At 54.3% G+C, this 25535-nt stretch overlaps 1 protein-coding gene across 5 annotated transcripts in view; it reads right to left on the bottom strand.

Annotated features, from left to right (window-relative positions):
• Positions 1-25290, bottom strand: part of FOXP4 (forkhead box P4) — a 211714-nt gene extending 186424 nt beyond the window's left edge. For all 5 annotated transcript variants that reach the window (XM_075613618.1, XM_075613620.1, XM_075613621.1 and 2 more), the window contains exons 1-2: positions 25176-25290; positions 20987-21092 (exon numbers count right to left, since the gene is read on the bottom strand). The gene's annotated coding sequence lies outside the window, so the exon portion shown is untranslated. The remainder of the gene's footprint in view (positions 1-20986; positions 21093-25175) is intronic.
• Positions 25291-25535: the final 245 nt, after the last annotated feature.

Here is a 25535-nt window from a genome sequence, read left to right as displayed (position 1 = left end):
CTACGGGGGCTCGCAGCATATCACACTGACTCCCACGGGGGCTCGCAGCATATCACACTGACTCCCAAGGAGACCGCAGCATATCATACTGACTCCCACGGGGCTCACAGCATATCACACTGACTCCCACGGGGCCCGCAGCACATCACACTGACTCCCACAGAGGCCGCAGCATATCACACTGACTCCCACAGTAGCCGCAGCATATCACACTGACTCCCACGGGGCCCGCAGCATATCACACTGACTCCCACGGGGCTCGCAGCATATCACACTGACTCCCACGGGGCCCGCAGCATATCACACTGACTCCCACGGGGCTCGCAGCATATCACACTGACTCCCACGGGGCCCGCAGCATATCACACTGACTCCCACGGGGGTCGCAGCATATCACACTGACTCCCACGGGGCCCGCAGCATACTACACTGACTCCCACGGGGCTCGCAGCATATCACACTGACTCCCACGGGGCTCGCAGCATATCACACTGACTCCCACGGGGCTCGGAGAATATCACACTGACTCCCACTGGGGCCGCAGCATATCACACTGACTCCCACGGGAGCCGCAACATATCACACTGACTCCCACGGGGCTCGCAGCATATCACACTGACTCCCAAGGAGACCGCAGCATATCATACTGACTCCCACGGGGCTCGCAGCATATCACACTGACTCCCACGGGGCCCGCAGCATATCACACTGACTCCCACAGAGGCCGCAGCATATCACACTGACTCCCACAGTGGCCGCAGCATATCACATTGACTCCCACGGGAGCCTCAGCATATCACACTGACTCCCACGGGAGCCGCAACATATCACAGACTCCCACAGGAGCCGCAGCATATCACACTGACTCCCACGGGGCCCGCAGCATATCACACTGACTCCCACGGGGGCCGCAGCATATCACACTGACTCCCACGGGGGTCGCAGCATATCACACTGACTCCCACGAAGGTCGCAGCATATCACACTGACTCCCACGGGGCCCGCAGCATATCACACTGACTCCCACGGGGCTCGCAGCATATCACACTGACTCCCACGGGAGCCTCAGCATATCACACTGACTCCCACGGGAGCCGCAACATATCACAGACTCCCACATGAGCCGCAGCATATCACACTGACTCCCACGGGGCCCGCAGCATATCACACTGACTCCCACGGGGGCCGCAGCATATCACACTGACTCCCACGGGGGTCGCAGCATATCACACTGACTCCCACGGGGCCCGCAGCATATCACACTGACTCCCACGGGGGTCGCAGCATATCACACTGACTCCCACGGGGCCCGCAGCATATCACACTGACTCCCACGGGGCTCGCAGCATATCACACTGACTCCCACGGGGCCCGCAGCATATCACAGTGACTCCCACGGGGGTCGCAGCATATCACACTGACTCCCACGGGAGCCGCAGCATATCACACTGACTCCCACGGGGGTCGCAGCATATCACACTGACTCCCACGGGAGCCGCAGCATATCACACTGACTCCCACGGGGCTCGCAGCATATCACACTGACTCCCACGGGGCCCGCAGCATATCACAGTGACTCCCACGGGGGTCGCAGCATATCACACTGACTCCCACGGGAGCCGCAGCATATCACACTGACTCCCACGGGGGTCGCAGCATATCACACTGACTCCCACGGGAGCCGCAGCATATCACACTGACTCCCACGGGGCTCGCAGCATATCACACTGACTCCCACGGGAGCCGCAGCATATCACAGACTCCCACGGGGGCCGCAGCATATCACACTGACTCCCACGGGGGCCGCAGCATATCACACTGACTCCCACGGGGGCCGCAGCATATCACACTGACTCCCACGGGGGCCGCAGCATATCACACTGACTCCCACGGGTGTCGCAGTATATCACACTGACTCCCACGGGGCCCGCAGCATATCACACTGACTCCAACGGGGCCGCAGCATATCACACTGACTCCCACGGGGCCCGCAGCATATCACACTGACTCCCACGGGGCCGCAGCATATCACACTGACTCCCACAGAGACCACAGCATATCACACTGACTCCCACGGGGCTCGCAGCATATCACACTGACTCCCACGGGGCTCGCAGCATATCACACTGACTCCCACGGGGCCCGCAGCATATCACACTGACTCCCACGGGGCCCGCAGCATATCACACTGACTCCCACGGGAGCCGCAGCATATCACACTGACTCCCACGGGGCCCGCAGCATATCACACTGACTCCCACGGGGCTCGCAGCATATCACACTGACTCCCACGGGAGCCTCAGCATATCACACTGACTCCCACGGGAGCCGCAACATATCACAGACTCCCACGGGAGCCGCAACATATCACAGACTCCCACAGGAGCCGCAGCATATCACACTGACTCCCACGGGGCTCGCAGCATATCACACTGACTCCCACGGGGGTCGCAGCATATCACACTGACTCCCACGAAGGTCGCAGCATATCACACTGACTCCCACGGGGCCCGCAGCATATCACACTGACTCCCACGGGGCTCGCAGCATATCACACTGACTCCCACGGGGCCCGCAGCATATCACAGTGACTCCCACGGGGGTCGCAGCATATCACACTGACTCCCACGGGAGCCGCAGCATATCACACTGACTCCCACGGGGGTCGCAGCATATCACACTGACTCCCACGGGAGCCGCAGCATATCACACTGACTCCCACGGGGCTCGCAGCATATCACACTGACTCCCACGGGGCTCGCAGCATATCACACTAACTCCCACGGGAGCCGCAGCATATCACAGACTCCCACGGGGGCCGCAGCATATCACACTGACTCCCACGGGGGCCGCAGCATATCACACTGACTCCCACGGGGGCCGCAGCATATCACACTGACTCCCACGGGGGCCGCAGCATATCACACTGACTCCCACGGGGGCAGCAGCATATCACACTGACTCCCACGGGGGCCGCAGCATATCACACTGACTCCCACGGGTGTCGCAGTATATCACACTGACTCCCACGGGAGCCGCAGCATATCACACTGACTCCCACGGGGCCCGCAGCATATCACACTGACTCCCACGGGGCCGCAGCATATCACACTGACTCCCACGGGGCCCGCAGCATATCACACTGACTCCCACGGGGCCGCAGCATATCACACTGACTCCCACAGAGACCACAGCATATCACACTGACTCCCACGGGGCTCGCAGCATATCACACTGACTCCCACGGGGCTCGCAGCATATCACACAGACTCCCACGGGGGCCGCAGAATATCACACTGACTCCCACGGGGCCCGCAGCATATCACACTGACTCCCACGGGGCCCAAAGCATATCACACTGACTCCCACGGGGCCCGCAGCATATCACACTGACTCCCACGGGGTCCGCAGCATATCACACTGACTCCCACAGAGACCGCAGCATATCACACTGACTCCCACAGGGCCGCAGCATATCACACTGACTCCCACGGGGGCCGCAGCATATCACACTGACTCCCACGGGAGCCGCAGCATATCACACTGACTCCCACAGAGACCGCAGCATATCACACTGACTCCCACGTGGGCCGCAGCATATCACACTGACTCCCACGGGGCTCGCAGCATATCACACTGACTCCCACGGGGCCCGCAGCATATCACACTGACTCCCACGGGGGCCGCAGCATATCACACTGACTCCCACGGGGCTCTGAGAATATCATACTGACTCCCACGGGGGCCGCAGCATATCACACTGACTCCCACGGGGCCCGCAGAATATCACACTGACTCCCACGGGGCCCGCAGAATATCACACTGACTCCCACAGGGCTCGCAGCATATCACACTGACTCCCACGGGGGCCGCAGAATATCACACTGACTCCCACGGGGCCCACAGAATATCACACTGACTCCCACGGGGCCAGCAGAATATCACACTGACTCCCACGGGGGTCGCAGCATATCACACTGACTCCCACGGGGCTCGCAGCATATCACACTGACTCCCACGGGGGTCGCAGCATATCACACTGACTCCCACGGGGCCCGCAGCATATCACACTGACTCCCACGGGGCTCGCAGCATATCACACTGACTCCCACGGGGCTCGCAGCATATCACACTGACTCCCACGGGGCCCGCAGCATATCACACTGACTCCCACGGGGGTCGCAGCATATCACACTGTCTCCCACGGGAGCCGCAGCATATCACAGACTCCCACGGGAGCCGCAGCATATCACACTGACTCCCACGGGTGTCGCAGCATATCACACTGACTCCCACGGGAGCCGCAGCATATCACACTGACTCCCACGGGGGCCGCAGCATATCACACTGACTCCCACGGGGGCCGCAGCATATCACACTGACTCCCACTGGGGCCGCAGCATATCACACTGACTCCCACGGGGCTCGCAGCATATCACACTGACTCCCACGGGTGTCGCAGCATATCACACTGACTCCCACGGGGCTCGCAGCATATCACACTGACTCCCACGGGGCCCGCAGCATATCACACTGACTCCCACGGGGCTCGGAGCATATCACACTGACTCCCACGGGGCTCGCAGCATATCACACTGACTCCCACGGGGGCCGCAGCATATCACACTGACTCCCACGGGGGCCGCAGCATATCACACTGACTCCCACGGGGCTCGCAGAATATCACACTGACTCCCACGGGGCCCACAGCATATCACACTGACACCCACGGGGCCCAAAGCATATCACACTGACTCCCACGGGGCCCGCAGCATATCACACTGACTCCCACGGGGTCCGCAGCATATCACACTGACTCCCACAGAGACCGCAGCATATCACACTGACTCCCACGGGAGCCGCAATATATCACACCGACTCCCACGGGAGCCGCAGCATATCACACTGACTCCCACGGGGGTCGCAGCATATCACACTGACTCCCACGGGGGTCGCAGCATATCACACTGACTCCCACGGGGCCCGCAGCATATCACACTGACTCCCACGGGAGCCACAGCATATCACACCGACTCCCACGGGGGTCGCAGCATATCACACCGACTCCCACGGGGGCCGCAGCATATCACACCGACTCCCACGGGAGCCGCAGCATATCACACCGACTCCTACGGGGGCTCGCAGCATATCACACTGACTCCCACGGGGGCTCGCAGCATATCACACTGACTCCCACAGAGACCGCAGCATATCACACTGACTCCCACGGGAGATGCAGCATATCACACTGACTCCCACGGGGCTCGCAGCATATCACACTGACTCCCACGGGGGCCGCAGAATATCACACTGACTCCCACGGGGCCCGCAGCATATCACACTGACTCCCACGGGGTCCGCAGCATATTACACTGACTCCCACGGGAGCCACAGCATATCACACTGACTCCCACGGGGGTCGCAGCATATCACACTGACTCCCACGGGGCCCGCAGCATATCACACTGATTCCCACGGGGCCCGCAGCATATCACACTGACTCCCACGGGGGCCGCAGCATATCACACTGACTCCCACAGAGACCGCAGCATATCACACTGACTCCCACGGGGCTCGCAGCATATCACACTGACTCCCACGGGGCTCGCAGCATATCACACTGACTCCCACGGGGGCCGCAGCATATCACACTGACTCCCACGGGGCTCGCAGCATATCACACTGACTCCCATGGGGGCCGCAGTATATCACACTGACTCCCACGGGGCTCGCAGAATATCACACTGACTCCTACGGGGGCCGCAGCATATCACACTGACTCCCACGGGGCCCGCAGCATATCACACTGACTCCCACGGGGTCCGCAGCATATCACACTGACTCCCACAGAGACCGCAGCATATCACACTGACTCCCATGGGGGCCGCAGTATATCACACTGACTCCCACGGGGCTCGTAGAATATCACACTGACACCCACGGGGCCCGCAGCATATCACACTGACTCCCACGGGGCCCAAAGCATATCACACTGACTCCCACGGGGCCCGCAGCATATCACACTGACTCCCACAGAGACCGCAGCATATCACACTGACTCCCACGGGAGCCGCAGCATATCACACTGACTCCCACGGGGGTCGCAGCATATCACACTGACTCCCACGGGGCCCGCAGCATATCACACTGACTCCCACGGGGCCCGCTGCATATCACACTAACTCCCACAGGGGTCGCAGCATATCACACTGACTCCCACGGGGGCCGCAGCATATCACACTGACTCCCACGGGAGCCGCAGGATATCACACCGACTCCTACGGGGGCTCGCAGCATATCACACTGACTCCCACGGGGGCTCGCAGCATATCACACTGACTCCCACAGAGACCGCAGCATATCATACTGACTCCCACGGGAGATGCAGCATATCACACTGACTCCCACGGGGCCCGCAGCATATCACACTGACTCCCACAGAGGCCGCAGCATATCACACTGACTCCCACATTGGCCGCAGCATATCACACTGACTCCCACGGGAGCCGCAGCATATCTCACTGACTCTCACGGGAGCCGCAACATATCACAGACTCCCACGGGAGCCGCAGCATATCACACTGACTCCCACGGGGGCCGCAGCATATCACACTGACTCCCACGGGGGCCGCAGCATATCACACTGACTCCCACGGGGGTCGCAGCATATCACACTGACTCCCACGGGGCCCGCAGCATATCACACTGACTCCCACGGGGGCCGCAGCATATCACACTGACTCCCACAGAGACCGCAGCATATCACACTGACTCCCACGGGGCCCGCAGCATATCACACTGACTCCCACGGGGCCGCAGCATATCACACTGACTCCCACGGGGGCCGCAGCATATCACACTGACTCCCACAGAGACCGCAGCATATCACACTGACTCCCACGGGGCCCGCAGCATATCACACTGACTCCCACGGGGCTCGCAGCATATCACACTGACTCCCACGGGGCCCGCAGCATATCACACTGACTCCCACGGGGCTCGCAGCATATCACACTGACTCCCACGGGGCTCGCAGCATATCACACTGACTCCCACGGGGCCCGCAGCATATCACACTGACTCCCACGGGGCCCGCAGCATATCACACTGACTCCCACGGGGCCCGCAGCATATCACACTGACTCCCACGGGGCTCGGAGCATATCACACTGACTCCCACGGGGCTCGCAGCATATCACACTGACTCCCACGGGGCTCGCAGAATATCACACTGACTCCCACGGGGGCCACAGCAAATCACACTAACTCCCACGGGAGCCGCAGCATATCACACTGACTCCCACGGGGCTCGCAGAATATCACACTGACTCCCACGGGGCCCGCAGCATATCACACTGACTCCCACGTGGCTCGCAGAATATCACACTGACTCCCACGGGGCTCGCAGCATATCACACTGACTCCCACGTGGCTCGCAGAATATCACACTGACTCCCACGGGGCCCGCAGCATATCACACTGACTCCCACGGGGCTCGCAGAATATCACACTGACTCCCACGGGGCCCGCAGCATATCACACTGACTCCCAAGGGGGCTCGCAGCATATCACACTGACTCCCACGGGAGCCGCAGCATACCACACTGACTCCCATGGGAGCCGCAGCATATCACAGTGACTCCCACGGGAGCCGCAGCATATCACACTGACTCCCACGGGGCTCGCAGAATATCACACTGACTCCCACAGAGACCGCAGCATATCACACTGACTCCCACGGGAGCCGCAGCATATCACAGTGACTCCCACGGGGCTCGCAGAATATCACACTGACTCCCACAGAGACCGCAGCATATCACACTGACTCCCACGGGGCCCGCAGCATATCACACTGACTCCCACGGGGCTCGCAGAATATCACACTGACTCCCACAGAGACCACAGCATATCACACTGACTCCCACGGGAGCCGCAGCATATCACAGTGACTCCCACGAGGGTCGCAGCATATCACACTGACTCCCACGGGGCCCGCAGCATATCACACTGACTCCCACGGGGCCCGCAGCATATCACACTGACTCCCACAGAGGCTGCAGCATATCACACTGACTCCCACGGGGCTCGCAGCATATCACACTGACTCCCACGGGGCTCGCAGCATATCACACTGACTCCCACGGGAGCCGCAGCATATCACACTGACTCCCACGTGGCTCGCAGCATATCACACTGACTCCCACGGGGGCCGCAGCATATCACACCGACTCCCACGGGGCCCGCAACATATCACACTGACTCCCACAGAGACCGCAGCATACCACACTGACTCCCACGGGAGCCGCAGCATATCACACTGACTCCCATGGGGGCCGCAGCATATCACACCGACTCCCACGGGGCCCGCAGCATATCACACTGACTCCCACAGAGACCGCAGCATACCACACTGACTCCCACGGGGCCGCAGCATATCACACTGACTCCCACGGGGCTCACAGCATATCACACTGACTCCCACGGGAGCCGCAACATATCACACTGACTCCCATGGGGGCCGCAGTATATCACACTGACTCCCACGGGGCCGCAACATATCACACTGACTCCCACGGGGGCCGCAGTATATCACACTGACTCCCACGGGGCTCGCAGAATATCACACTGACTCCCACGGGGCCCGCAGCATATCACACTGACTCCCACAGGGCCCAAAGCATATCACACTGACTCCCACGGGGCCCGCAGCATACCACACTGACTCCCACGGGGCCGCAGCATATCACACTGACTCCCACGGGGCTCGCAGCATATCACACTGACTCCCACGGGGCCCGCAGCATATCACACTGACTCCCACGGGGCCGCAGCATATCACACTGACTCCCACGGGGCTCGCAGCATATCACACTGACTCCCACGGGAGCCGCAGCATATCACACTGACTCCCATGGGGGCCGCAGTATATCACACTGACTCCCACGGGGCTCGCACAATATCACACTGACTCCCACGGGGCCCGCAGCATATCACACTGACTCCCACGGGGCCCGCAGCATATCACACTGACTCCCACGGGGCCGCAGCATATCACACCGACTCCCACGGGGTCCGCAGCATATCACACTGACTCCCACAGAGACCGCAGCATATCACACTGACTCCCACGGGAGCCGCAATATATCACACTGACTCCCACGGGGGTCGCAGCATATCACACTGACTCCCACGGGGGCCGCAGCATATCACACTGACTCCCACAGAGACCGCAGCATATCACACTGACTCCCACGGGGCCCGCAGCATATTACACTGACTCCCACGGGGCCGCAGCATATCACACTGACTCCCACGGGGGCCGCAGCATATCACACTGACTCCCACAGAGACCGCAGCATATCACACTGACTCCCACGGGGCCCGCAGCATATCACACTGACTCCCACGGGAGCCGCAGTATATCACACTGACTCCCACGGGGCTCGCAGAATATCACACTGACTCCCACGGGAGCCGCAGCATATCACACTGACTCCCACGGGGCCCGCAGCATATCACACTGACTCCCACGGGAGCCGCAGCATATCACACTGACTCCCACGGGGCTCGCAGCATATCACACTGACTCCCACGGGAGCCGCAGCATATCACACTGACTCCCACGGGAGCCGCAGCATATCACACTGACTCCCACGGGGCTCGCAGAATATCACACTGACTCCCACGGGGCCCGCAGCATATCACACTGACTCCCACGGGGCTCGCAGAATATCACACTGACCCCCACGGGGCCCACAGCATATCACACTGACTCCCACGTGGCTCGCAGAATATCACACTGACTCCCACGGGGCTCGCAGCATATCACACTGACTCCCACGGGGCTCGCAGAATATCACACTGACTCCCACGGGGCCCGCAGCATATCACACTGACTCCCACGGGGCTCGCAGAATATCACACTGACTCCCACGGGGGCCGCAGCATATCACACTGACTCCCACGTGGCTCGCAGAATATCACACTGACTCCCACGGGGCTCGCAGCATATCACACTGACTCCCACGGGGCTCGCAGAATATCACACTGACTCCCACGAGGCCCGCAGAATATCACACTGACTCCCACGGGGCCCGCAGCATATCACACTGACTCCCAAGGGGGCTCGCAGCATATCACACTGACTCCCAAGGGGGCTCGCAGCATACCACACTGACTCCCACGGGGGCCGCAGCATATCACAGTGACTCCCACGGGAGCCGCAGCATATCACACTGATTCCCACGGGGCTCGCAGAATATCACACTGACTCCCACAGAGACCGCAGCATATCACACTGACTCCCACGGGAGCCGCAGCATATCACAGTGACTCCCACGAGGGTCGCAGCATATCACACTGACTCCCACGGGGCCCGCAGTATATCACACCGACTCCCACGGGGCCCGCAGCATATCACACTGACTCCCACAGAGGCCGCAGCATATCACACTGACTCCCACGGGGCTCGCAGCATATCACACTGACTCCCACAGGGCTCGCAGCATATCACACTGACTCCCACGGGGCTCGCAGCATATCACACTGACTCCCACGGGAGCCGCAGCATATCACACTGACTCCCACGTGGCTCGCAGCATATCACACTGACTCCCACGGGGGCCGCAGCATATCACACTGACTCCCACGGGGCTAGCAGCATATCACACTGACTCCCACGGGAGCCGCAGCATATCACACCGACTCCCACGGGGCCCGCAGCATATCACACTGACTCCCACAGAGACCGCAGCATATCACACTGACTCCCACGGGGCCCGCAGCATATCACACTGACTCCCACAGAGACCGCAGCATACCACACTGACTCCCACGGGAGCCGCAGCATATCACACTGACTCCCACGGGAGCCGCAGCATATCACACTGACTCCCACAGAGACCGCAGCATATCACACTGACTCCCACGGGAGCCGCAGCATATCACACTGACTCCCACGGGGCTCGCAGCATATCACACTGACTCCCACGGGGCTCGCAGCATATCACACTGACTCCCACGGGGGTCGCAGCATATCACACTGACTCCCACAGTGGCCGCAGCATATCACAGTGACTCCCACAGAGACCGCAGCATATCACACTGACTCCCACGGGAGCCGCAGCATATCACACTGACTCCCACGGGAGCCGCAGCATATCACACTGACTCCCACGGGAGCCGCAGCATATCACACTGACTCCCACGGAGGTCGCAGCATATCACACTGACTCCCACGGAGGTCGCAGCATATCACAGTGACTTCCACGGGAGCCGCAGCATATCACACTGACTCCCACGTGGCTCGCAGAATATCACACTGACTCCCACGGGGCCCGCAGCATATCACACTGACTCCCACGGGGCTCGCAGAATATCACACTGACTCCCACGGGGCCCGCAGCATATCACACTGACTCCCACGGGAGCCGCAGCATACCACACTGACTCCCATGGGAGCCGCAGCATATCACAGTGACTCCCACGGGAGCCGCAGCATATCACACTGACTCCCAAGGGGGCTCGCAGCATATCACACTGACTCCCATGGGAGCCGCAGCATATCACACTGACTCCCACGGGAGCCGCAGCATATCACACTGACTCCCACGGGGCTCGCAGCATATCACACTGACTCCCACGGGGGCCGCAGCATATCACACCGACTCCCACGGGGCCCGCAACATATCACACTGACTCCCACAGAGACCGCAGCATACCACACTGACTCCCACGGGAGCCGCAGCATATCACACTGACTCCCATGGGGGCCGCAGCATATCACACCGACTCCCACGGGGCCCGCAGCATATCACACTGACTCCCACAGAGACCGCAGCATACCACACTGACTCCCACAGGGCCGCAGCATATCACACTGACTCCCACGGGGCTCACAGCATATCACACTGACTCCCACGGGAGCCGCAACATATCACACTGACTCCCATGGGGGCCGCAGTATATCACACTGACTCCCACGGGGCCGCAACATATCACACTGACTCCCACGGGGGCCGCAGTATATCACACTGACTCCCACGGGGCTCGCAGAATATCACACTGACTCCCACGGGGCCCGCAGCATATCACACTGACTCCCACAGGGCCCAAAGCATATCACACTGACTCCCACGGGGCCCGCAGCATACCACACTGACTCCCACGGGGCCGCAGCATATCACACTGACTCCCACGGGGCTCGCAGCATATCACACTGACTCCCACGGGGCCCGCATTATATCACACTGACTCCCACGGGGCCGCAGCATATCACACTGACTCCCACGGGGCTCGCAGCATATCACACTGACTCCCACGGGAGCCGCAGCATATCACACTGACTCCCATGGGGGCCGCAGTATATCACACTGACTCCCACGGGGCTCGCACAATATCACACTGACTCCCACGGGGCCCGCAGCATATCACACTGACTCCCACGGGGCCCGCAGCATATCACACTGACTCCCACGGGGCCGCAGCATATCACACCGACTCCCACGGGGTCCGCAGCATATCACACTGACTCCCACAGAGACCGCAGCATATCACACTGACTCCCACGGGAGCCGCAATATATCACACTGACTCCCACGGGGGTCGCAGCATATCACACTGACTCCCACGGGGGCCGCAGCATATCACACTGACTCCCACAGAGACCGCAGCATATCACACTGACTCCCACGGGGCCCGCAGCATATTACACTGACTCCCACGGGGCCGCAGCATATCACACTGACTCCCACGGGGGCCGCAGCATATCACACTGACTCCCACAGAGACCGCAGCATATCACACTGACTCCCACGGGGCCCGCAGCATATCACACTGACTCCCACGGGAGCCGCAGTATATCACACTGACTCCCACGGGGCTCGCAGAATATCACACTGACTCCCACGGGAGCCGCAGCATATCACACTGACTCCCACGGGGCCCGCAGCATATCACACTGACTCCCACGGGAGCCGCAGCATATCACACTGACTCCCACGGGGCTCGCAGCATATCACACTGACTCCCACGGGAGCCGCAGCATATCACACTGACTCCCACGGGAGCCGCAGCATATCACACTGACTCCCACGGGGCTCGCAGAATATCACACTGACTCCCACGGGTCCCGCAGCATATCACACTGACTCCCACGGGGCTCGCAGAATATCACACTGACTCCCACGGGGCCCACAGCATATCACACTGACTCCCACGTGGCTCGCAGAATATCACACTGACTCCCACGGGGCTCGCAGCATATCACACTGACTCCCACGGGGCTCGCAGAATATCACACTGACTCCCACGGGGCCCGCAGCATATCACACTGACTCCCACGGGGCTCGCAGAATATCACACTGACTCCCACGGGGGCCGCAGCATATCACACTGACTCCCACGTGGCTCGCAGAATATCACACTGACTCCCACGGGGCTCGCAGCATATCACACTGACTCCCACGGGGCTCGCAGAATATCACACTGACTCCCACGGGGCCCGCAGAATATCACACTGACTCCCACGGGGCCCGCAGCATATCACACTGACTCCCAAGGGGGCTCGCAGCATATCACACTGACTCCCAAGGGGGCTCGCAGCATACCACACTGACTCCCACGGGGGCCGCAGCATATCACAGTGACTCCCACGGGAGCCGCAGCATATCACACTGATTCCCACGGGGCTCGCAGAATATCACACTGACTCCCACAGAGACCGCAGCATATCACACTGACTCCCACGGGAGCCGCAGCATATCACAGTGACTCCCACGAGGGTCGCAGCATATCACACTGACTCCCACGGGGCCCGCAGTATATCACACCGACTCCCACGGGGCCCGCAGCATATCACACTGACTCCCACAGAGGCCGCAGCATATCACACTGACTCCCACGGGGCTCGCAGCATATCACACTGACTCCCACAGGGCTCGCAGCATATCACACTGACTCCCACGGGGCTCGCAGCATATCACACTGACTCCCACGGGAGCCGCAGCATATCACACTGACTCCCACGTGGCTCGCAGCATATCACACTGACTCCCACGGGGGCCGCAGCATATCACACTGACTCCCACGGGGCTAGCAGCATATCACACTGACTCCCACGGGAGCCGCAGCATATCACACCGACTCCCACGGGGCCCGCAGCATATCACACTGACTCCCACAGAGACCGCAGCATATCACACTGACTCCCACGGGGCCCGCAGCATATCACACTGACTCCCACAGAGACCGCAGCATACCACACTGACTCCCACGGGAGCCGCAGCATATCACACTGACTCCCACGGGAGCCGCAGCATATCACACTGACTCCCACAGAGACCGCAGCATATCACACTGACTCCCACGGGAGCCGCAGCATATCACACTGACTCCCACGGGGCTCGCAGCATATCACACTGACTCCCACGGGGCTCGCAGCATATCACACTGACTCCCACGGGGGTCGCAGCATATCACACTGACTCCCACAGTGGCCGCAGCATATCACAGTGACTCCCACAGAGACCGCAGCATATCACACTGACTCCCACGGGAGCCGCAGCATATCACACTGACTCCCACGGGAGCCGCAGCATATCACACTGACTCCCACGGAGGTCGCAGCATATCACACTGACTCCCACGGAGGTCGCAGCATATCACAGTGACTTCCACGGGAGCCGCAGCATCACACTGACTCCCACGGGGGCCGCAGCATATCACACTGACTCCCACGGGGGCCGCAGCATATCACACTGACTCCCACGGGAGCCGCAGCATATCACAGACTCCCACAGCTCCACCAAAGTGGTGCACTAATCACTGCAAAGCACCTTAAGGCATTCACAGGTGCCCTCCTACTACCTCCCTCTTTCATTCGGGCCTCATGAACATATAAAGACACACAACAACTAGACCAATGACCAGAATGGAAACAAGTAAAATATCATGAAGGCAGCCATCTTAAAAGGTGTCCAACACAGAAAATGTAATTTCATAGAGCAGCTTCGGCGATGTTCCTTTTAAAGATGCAGTCTCTCACGTGGGACCAAATAAACTAGTTCTGTAATTTGTCATTTAGGATGAGCCCCTATCTCTCCCTCACCCCATCCCCTTTCCTCACAAGGCACTGAGACAATGGTGGGGCATGCACAGATCTGGTGTGCGGGGTACACATGCCTGACACCCCCCTTCTAATAAGGAAAGGAAGCTAAATCTCCAGACAAATTTAATGTAATCACAGCAGCAGGGCTCAAAATGTAATATGTTTGTTGAAAAATACGTTCTTCCTTACCACCACAAGGACCCAGGGATGTAGATATATATTTTTTTGGAAAGCTGGGTGGATTTAGCCTCTCAGCAGACAGGACCCGTGGGTCAGAGCTGTCCTTTCAGACACATCTGACACTCGTATAATAATCTCGACGGGACAGGAAGGTCCCTGGTGGGGGTATTCTCTGCCCCTTCCCTCCCTCAATGCTAAAATATCCCCCTCTGTGGCCTCAGACAGTTCTCAAACAACAACTGTCTGCAGGGCCAGCTAATCCCTCACAGGTGACCAGCCGACGCCTCCGGCTAAACTCCGGCATTCCTTGGCCGCTTTTAACCCCTGCAGCACCAGCCCATGGTGGAAGCGCTGGACCTACACCCCTGTGCCCCGTGCATGGCGTCAGGGGTAGCACTCAGCCCCCTTTTTATGTCTTTTTATTTTGTTTACGGGACTAACAATTTACAGAGCTGTGCCCAGTAAAAGAATTAATAATAACCTATTTTTCTTGTATGTTGCTGAGTGTACAGAGAACTTTACATCGAATTTTGCAGGCCCAATGAGCTCCTGCCCCAAAGAGCTTACAGTCTAAAGCAAAAGGGGGGGGCAACTCCAGTCCTCAAGGGCCACCAACAGGTCAGGTTCTCAGGTTATCCGTGCTTCAGCAACACTGGAGTTGGCCGCCCCTGATCTGAAGTGACTTGCCCAAGTTCACAAGGAGAAGCCGATACTGGAATTTGGACCGGATTCACCTGCATCCAGGCAGTGACATTTCCAGTCATGAAGCCACTTTACAGGCCAATTTTCACCTGCGCAGAAGAGCTTGCAATCAAATGTTTGGTATCCAGAGGCTCTAATCGATTTGCCCAACATCACATGGACCTGACACTGGGTGTCAAACTGGAGTTGCCATTTCTGAGGCTAGTGTCCCCACTCCTACTGCATACAGAACTGGGGGTTATGTATAACAGGAGTAGTGCTAAAAGTCTCCTGGCTGCCCCCCTAACCCCTTGGTTGTGCCCCAGTACGGGACAGCTTTCTGCACCAGCTCTGACTGACAGGCTGAGCGTTTAGGGAATCCTCCCTCTTTCCTGACCCGGGTCGGAGGTTAAAAGCTCGACCGCATTATTAAAACGAAGACAAAAGAATCCTTTCATATGTGAATCTCCTGTACATGTGGGATCCAGACCCTGCAAAGTCAGCCCTGCGCTGCAGTGCCCCCTCAGCTCCGCTCTCTCACTGCACAGGCACAGCCCGGGACCCCTCCTCTGGAAGGAACATGGGGAATTGAGAGGGGGACGCAGCCTCTCTTCACAATGCACATGTGCTCCAACCAATCTGCTCCTTAAACGGAGCAATTTATGCCGGCAAATTTTTGGGTGACGTTTTTTCTTTTTTTAATATATATAATTGAAGCAGGGGGTCTCCAGAGCTGTACCCCCATTCATTAAAAACTCTGGGGACCCCCTGGTTCCGGAGATACTTACATCTGAAGTAGGTGCTGGTTGCTTGTCCAGCTGAGCAAGCAGGGCTTTAAATTTTAAAGCTCTCGTATCACTTGGGCCAATAGGAAGCCGCACCGATGACGTCACGGCTTCCTATTGGTCCGTAGAGCGCTACATCTTTCAACAGCGGACGTATTCTGAACCCTGGTAGCCGAGGAGAAAGCTGCTATCGGCACCTACTTCAGAGGTAAATATTTCAGGAACCAGGTGCCAAAATTAAAGGGGTTCAGCTCCGGAGACCCTCTGCTTAAATGCTATAAATTAAAAAAAACAATTCGCACAAAAATCCACTGGCATGGATTTCCGCTTTAAATGTTGACATACTTGAAAACGAGAGGTAACTCTCAATGCATTACCTCCTGTTAACACATTTTATAAACATTCAAATTTAAATGTGATATTTCCCATTCAATTGCAGAGAATACAAAATGCCCTGGACCGTTACCAACCTATTTGAAATCTCAAATATGTCATGAAACAATAACCCGTATGACCATGGCCACATGTCCGAGGCAGGGCCACATACCTGCCGTACCCCATAATCGCACAGCATGCCGTGGCTGCCACTGCTGCAAAGGATTCTGGGTAATGGCATGCAATTATATGTTCGAGTTGTATAATGGAAGTCATCATAAGAAAGCTGGTTAACCGTTTTATTTCCTGCGACGCATTGCAAATCAAGCTGCACGCAGAGGATTGCGCTGCATTCTAGTTATAAATCGAATATTTCACTGTCTTTGTAAAAAAAAAAAAAACACGGTTACAAACAGGGCACATTTATAGCATTTTGTTTCAGAATAACTTAACCTTTGCTGCCACAGGGGCCTACAACACATTACACTTAACATCCCTAAATATACAATGAGCGCTCATATGGCAGTGAAGGGGTTTCATTTAGAATGGATCCCACCGTCCCCACATAGGGGAAGATCTTCAGAAGTCCGTTACATTTTGGCTACCAACGTGTCGTGACCTAAATAGGTTACGTTGGTTAGGTTCCCTCGGTTTAATGGGTATTCAGAGCTAAATATATGCAAAACCAATGCTGGTTAGTGATGTCATTAGCATAGATTTAAAGCCATGTTAAGTTAGCACTGCCTTCAAATAACATGGTGTTAAACCTGTATAACCCAAAGATGCCCTTACTCCCATGCAGACCCTGAATAGAACTTTAATTAAAGTAAACAAAGAGAAGACTGGAAAGACCCCTGTAAATAACAATATGATGGTTAAATCATACCTAACTTATCTTACACTTACCCAAACCCAGTAACAGACCTATTCCAGGGTCTGGATGTGAGTAGCGCCCCTTTAGCTCTGACGTTACGTTAAATCCCTGCGCTAACTAGAACGGTGCTCTGTGGATCTGCGCTGTTTAGGGGAACGCCTCTTTTGCATATTATTACCACGAACGCCCGTTACAGTAACGCAAGGGCTCGTTACGGCTGAAAACAGCACATAGTGCATCGTTACAGAGCGTTGAAGACCCCCGTTAGCACTTACCGAGGCGTTAACTGAAGTTAACGCATCGTTAAGGATTCAACGGACTTCCGAGGATCTGCCCCTTAATCCCCTTCCATCACCAAACCGACACAATAATAATACGTACTTCAAACCTCATCTAATTACACCTTGAATGTGAAGAAACCGCTGTGCTTTCCCCTCCTGCAAATTGTCACAAGTTGTAGATTTGTATCTCGGAGAATGCACAGCTATCTCTCGACATGTCGGCGCATTCTTTCCCCTCCTGTCAAACCGTATTTCTTCAGCGTGGGATCAGCACTGCAGGAGCCTGTTAAACCCCTGACCTTGTTGCCCGCAAAAAAATGGATTCTTTTGCAAGCAGGTTTCTGCGCCTACAAGGAGTTCTCTGTTCTATTACTGAGCGTGTCGTGCCTTGGTGCACAAGATACGCACTCACTTACTCCACATGCTCCTGTAACCAGCTCACTTTTCACGGAGAGCGAATTCGCTTCCCTTCATTTGCTCAGCTCACGGGGCAGAAAATATTATTTGACTTGGGAAAAAGGGAGAATTTGTATCCACATCCAGTTAGGCGGACACCCCATCACTCAAAGGCAGAGAAATACTGTGACCTGTGACTGCCGGCAGCCCTGCAATCGTACGCCGTGCTACTGTGGGATCTGCACCTGTGAAGCACACGCGGCCAGACCGCATTGTGCATGGGACACACTGGGACAAATTGAGTAAGCAGTGCTAATCTGTAATTCATAGAGAGTCTATTTACTAAGTATTGCTATTCCATAAGACATCTTCCAATGTTGGAAGACGCCATTTGGCCCATTCGGGTGATTTGGGTCATAAGTGGTCTTCTGAGCCGCAATTTGTCTTATGGCATAGCGCTGCTTAGTCAATATGCCCCCTAAGTGCCTTTAGGCTTTGTACTGCTTTGTAAATCTGAACAGACTTTGGCAAAGTGAAGCGACACGATCCCCAAACCTGAGTCGAAAGCCAACGCCACTATCCATGGTAGGCGGAGTTGTCCCGTGAGGAATGGCAGATCCTTAGGGGTGACGTCAGACAGAGGGATTTGTGGGTCAGTCACCCTCATGTTCTAACGGTGGACAATATTTACGAACATCTGTCTAGATCAGGGGTGGCCAACTCAAGTCCTCAAGGGCCACCAAAAGGTCAGGTATTGGAGATTTTCCTGCTTCAGCACAGGTGGCTCAATCAGTCTCTGCTTCAGCACAGGTGGGGCTCACTCAGTGGCTCGATTGAGCCACTTGCGCTGAAGCAGGGATCTCCTGCAAAGTTGGCCTTTTGGTAGCCCTTGAGGACTGAAGTTGGTCACCCCTGGTCTAGCCATTTTAGAAAAAGGGCGGCTCCCACTAATTGCGTTAGCAGGAGATGGCGCACGCCATCAAAGGTTCTGAAGGACTACGCAAGAGGCTGCACCAATTATATGTACCACCTTTAAATCCAACCTTGGGACGCGGCCACATATGCAGAGAATTACTTCTGTGGCTTGTGTTATCTTTCCTTCTCAACCTCTGTGAACAATTTAAGCAGCAATCCAGCCTTGGAACCAGGGGTGTCTCTGGCTATCTTCAGTTCCCAGGGACACCCTGGCTTCCAAGATACTTAGCAATGTTTTCTTCGGGGGATTTTAAATGGTGGCGACCTATGGGCCACGCAGGATCCGCAAGATTTAGTAGCCATTTTATTTCCCCCTGGAGGGAGCTCCAACACTGGTAACTGAACCGGGAAGTATCTCTGGAACTGGGAGGTCCCGGAAGCTACAAGTAACATGGTCCCAGACTTGAAAACCCATACGGGTTTGCTGCTTTAAAATCAAATTAAAGGATAATTCCAATTTAGTTTTTTTTTTTTTAAGTAGGTGTAACACAAGTGGTCTCCAGAGATGAACTGCATTCATTTGAGCTCTGGGGACCCCCATCTTAGGCAGCACTTATAGTGCTGGCGACGTCGACACGACCGTTGACGTCACCCGTCGCCATTAGCGAAAGTTGTAATTTGGTTTTTAGCGACGTCGCTGGAGACAAGGCCAGTGACATCACGAAGGGGGCGGGCAGCGCAATGTAATTGGTTTAGAGCCAGTCACATGTGGCGACCGTCTCTAAAAAAAAAAAAATCAAATTTACCCGGCTTCAAAATTTTTGGTTGCGACGGGGTCAATGTATTTGTTTCGGAGCGACATCGCGTCGCCGTCACAAGGCACTATAAGCCCAGCCTTACCAAGATACTTACCAGTCTAAGTGCTGCCGCTACTTCCTGATTCATAATCTTCGCCGCACACGAGCCAGTAGGAAACCGTGACGGATGACTTTGTGGCTTCCTATTGGCTCCCGTGCCGCAGGAGATTTAAACCGCCATAGTGTTTACCCAGTCAGGGATAGTACGGGGGGGGGGGGGCAACTTTGGAGGTAAGTTTCTTGGAAAGCAGTTGGTCCCCGGAACTGAAATGAACGCAGTTCAGACAGAGACCCTCTGCTTCCTACCTAGAGGGGAGAGAAAAACAGGCGGACACCTTAAAGAATATTACATATAAAATAATATGTCACAATTGGAAGGTGCTTAAAAGGGGGGATTCTGAGATTGTGATTGATTTTAGCAATCCTCCAAGACCTGAACGCATTAAAAACAGGCATCCAAACCCCCAAAAATAGGCAACTATAAATAATTATTAATATTAGCATGTCATTGGGATGGAGTGTGTGCCGCTTCTCACCTCGCTCCCATATCTGGTGTTATTTTCAGCCGCCATATTATTCTCTGCAGAGCAGACAGGGACGATCACACGGACAGGAAACTGCGCCACGGGGTGGTTCCTCCCCCTAAAGAGAGTTAGCCAATCAAAGACAGCGAATCAGAGAACAGGAGTCACAGTGTGTGAGATCATAAAGTCTGTAATAAAACACATGTCAGTCTGATGTCATAAAGCATGTCATAAAGCAAGTGACAGTTTGTGACATAACTATTTCAGTATTACCGTAGATGAGTGTGAGTGTGTGTGTATATATATATATATATAACTATATATATATATATGACATGCAGATGAGCATACAGTTGTATTTGCATATTTGCTTTCCTGTGGAGGGTTTTTGTCACTTTTTTTACTCACCATAACTTAACTCAGTATTATGGTATATATATATATATATATGGTGTATATATATATATATTTATATATATATATATATATATATATATATATATATATATGCAAATATAGCTGTATGCTCATCTGCATGTCTTAGGCAGGTCTGCAACCCCGCCTTTCCCCATTATCACCCAGCATACAGCACTTCCACTGCAGCAAGGGATTCTGGGAAATGACATGCAAATGAGCACACAGTGTCACTTTTTATATATATATATATACACACAGAGAGAGCATTTATATGTCTATATCATATTTCTTTGCACACATGTTCCTGTACATATATAGTACTGTGCATGTATGTATATATATATATATATATATATATATATATATATATATATATATATGCAAATATAACTGTATGCTCATCTGCATGTCTTAGGCAGGTCTGCAACCCCACCTTTCCCCATTATCACCCAGCATACAGCACTTCCACTGCAGCAAGGGATTCTGGGAAATGACATGCAAATGAGCACACAGTGTCACTTTTTGCCTCAATAACCATTTTTAACATGGTTCCCTATAGGCTTAAGCTTGCTGCATGGTCACAGCTTTGAGCACAGCCAGGGTTAAGGTGCATACCCAGAAATCCACCCACAGACAGCCGTTTCGACCTTGATGGGTCTCATCAGTGTGGGGTTGATTTTACTGGGAATGCAAGAGAGGCTATGGGATAGGCTAAACCATAATACTGAGTTAAGTTATGGTGAGTAAAAAAAGTTACAAAAACCCTCCACAGGAAAGCAAATATGCAAATATAACTGTATGCTCATCTGCATGTCTTAGGCAGGTCTGCAACCCCACCTTTCCCCATTATCACCCAGCATACAGCACTTCCACTGCAGCAAGGGATTCTGGGAAATGACATGCAAATGAGCACACAGTGTCACTTTTTGCCTCAATAACCATTTTTAACATGGTTCCCTATAGGCTTAAGCTTGCTGCATGGTCACAGCTTTGAGCACAGCCAGGGTTAAGGTGCATACCCAGAAAACCACCCAGTTATATATATATATATATATATATATAAAATATATATATATATACTGTACATACATATTTACCTTTACAATGCTCTGTATTACCCTATGGTACTGAAAGCATTTAGAAAGTTACACTTAAATAGTATATACATTGATATCACACCACTATAAATGTAAATATGTACAGCAGGGCCCCGCTTCTCGGCGATCCGCCGATACGGCGGCACCGAGAAGGGGGCCGCCATCTTGGTTCTTAAATCGCGCATGCGCAGAATGGGCGGTTGCGCCCGGCGCGCATGCGCAGACCGTAGTTTGCGCACGCATACTGTAGTTTGCGCACGCATACCATAGGTCGCGCATGCGCAGAATGGCAAAAATGTCGATTTGCGCATGCAAAAACAACTGAAAATCGCCGGATTCGCTTTCCGGCGATTTTCATTATACGGCTAGCCCCTGGAACGGAACCTGTCGTATACACGGGGCCCTCCTGTATATATGTATGTATGTATATATAATCAAAAAATAAATAGATGATACCGTTCTGTGGCTAACGAAAATGCTTTTATTTGTGCGAGCTTTCGAGGTACACTGATCTCTTCTTCCGGCGATGTTACAATGAATAAGCAAAAGGTATACTTAAAAACAGTGTCTCTTGGAATGTTATCTGTGCTGGGGGGGGGGGGGGAAAGGAACAGCACAGATAACATTCCAAGAGACACTGTTTTTAAGTATACCTTTTGCTTATTCATTGTAACATCGCCGGAAGAAGAGATCAGTGTATCTCGAAAGCTCGCACAAATGAAAGCATTTCGTTAGCCACAGAACGGTATCATCTATTTATTTTTTGATTATTGAAGCTCGGCTATCACGGTACTGATACCTCTATATGTGTGTGTATATATATATATATATATATATATATATATATACACATATTTTTTTGGTGTTCTACTTTGTAATATATATATTACTTTGTGCTCATTTGCATGTCTTAGACAGGTCTGCAACCCTGCCTTTCACCATTATCGCTCAGCATACAGTTCTTCAACTGCAGCAAGGGATTCTGGGAAATTACATGCAAATATATATAATCAAAAACAAATACTCAATACCGTTCTGTGGCTAACAAAATGCTTTTATTTGTGCGAGCTTTCGAGATACAATGATCTCTACTCCGGGCGATGTTACAATGGATAAAGCCAGCTCGCACAAATAAAAGCATTTCGTTAGCCACAGAACGGTATTGAGTATTTGTTTTTGATTATTAAGCTCGGCTAACACGGTCCAGATACCTCTACATCTATAGATACCTCTAGATACATATTGCCAATAAAGAATATCACTTGTGAGCACATTCACATGCCTTAGGCTGCGTCCCCGCTAGCGCTGAGCTCGCTGAGCGGGCGGCACTTGGCGAGGTGACTTGCACATATATCTATATGCAAGTCCCCGCTCACGCGATGCGCACCCGCGTATGCGTGGGCACACACGCTCACCGGCGCTCTGCGCTTACATAAACAAATTTTACAGACTTATAAGCGCGCTCAGCTTCCTCTGCATTGTCCCCCCTGCGCCCCCCCCCCCCCCCGCACGAGCGCTTGCGAAAATTTAAAGGACACCCGTGCTCATGCTTGGAGAGCTCTCCAAGCATGAGCAAGCTCAGCGCCAGCGGGGACAAAGCCTAAGGCCTCGGACATGGTCAGCGCACCGTACTGAGGCGCGCTTACGCTCGGCACTGAGCCCCTGCAGCCGCAATGAGAGCGGCTTTAGTAGGGGCTCGCTTACGCTTCCGCAAACACCCGGAAGCTTAAGTCTTAGCAAAATTTTACATTTTCGCGCTTGCCGGAGCGCAGGGCCGGTCACGTGGGTGAACCAGCTCTGTGACATCACTGGCCCGCCCCCTGACACGCCCCCAGACGGCACGCGGTCTAAGGCCAGGGAAAGCACCCGCTTTCCCTCAGCCTCCGCGCGCCTCAGCACGCAATCACTAACCATGGACGCAGCCTAACACAGGTCTGCAACCTCGCCTTTCAACCATTATCACCTAGCACCTAGCATACAGTGATCCCACTGCAGCAAGGGATTCTGGGAAATTACATGCAAATGAGCACACAAAGTGTCACCTTTTACCTGGAATATCCATTCACATGAAGGCCATTTAAGCTGATGCATCGTCGTTCACACAGATTTTAAACACAGCATGGGACTAGCAAAGCAAGTCAAACCACTCACAGACATGTTTCAACCTTGATGGGTATCATCAGTATGAGGTTGGTTTACACTTGCTTTGCAATATTTCTAGGCTGGGTAGGTTTACCATATACATTTTAAGTTATGGTGGGTGAAAACGGCAACAAAATACCTCCGCCGTTAGCATATAGCCAATGAAGAATATCACTTGTGATATATATGTATATATATAGGATATATATACACTATATGTATATATAGGATCACAGTATACACTATATGTATATATAGGGTCACAGTATATATGTATATATCACAGTACACACTAAATGTATATATAGGGTCACAGTACACACTATATGTATATATATATATATATGGGCACAGTAAACACTATATATGTAAATATAGGGTCACAGTATACAATATATATATATATATATATATATATATATATATATATATATATATATATATAGGGTCGCAGTATACACGGTATGTATATCACAGTACACACTATATATGTATATATAGGGTCACAGTATACACTATATGTATAAATCACAGTATATACTCACCCCCAGGAGTTGTGTTGTTCGCCAGACTACTTTGCATCACGTGCTTGGGGCGAGGCTTTCTCCTTCACTCCCTGCACGTGCCGCTTCCCGCCCTCAGCACGCTCAGCGGTGAGAAACCGAGGGGCGGGGCTTCCACAGAGTGAGCTGAGATTGGCTGGGTAAGGGAAAAGGTAGGGGGCGGGACTCCATCATTGGGTGAGGCGTCTCAGCCAGATACTGTGCAGCCGTTAAGTGGGCGCGGTTAGTGTCTGGGGGCGGGGTTACAAAATGGGCGGGGCTGCACGCTATTTGTTGGATTTGGAGGGAAATTGAAATTTAATTTGAGGTCATCACAGGTTACTTTATGACGTCACAGACTGT

This window comes from Ascaphus truei, chromosome 9, assembly GCF_040206685.1.
Source record: "Ascaphus truei isolate aAscTru1 chromosome 9, aAscTru1.hap1, whole genome shotgun sequence".
NCBI lineage: Eukaryota > Metazoa > Chordata > Amphibia > Anura > Ascaphidae > Ascaphus > Ascaphus truei.
Note: the sequence above shows the minus strand (reverse complement) of the source record. Positions and strands in the feature narration are given on the sequence as shown.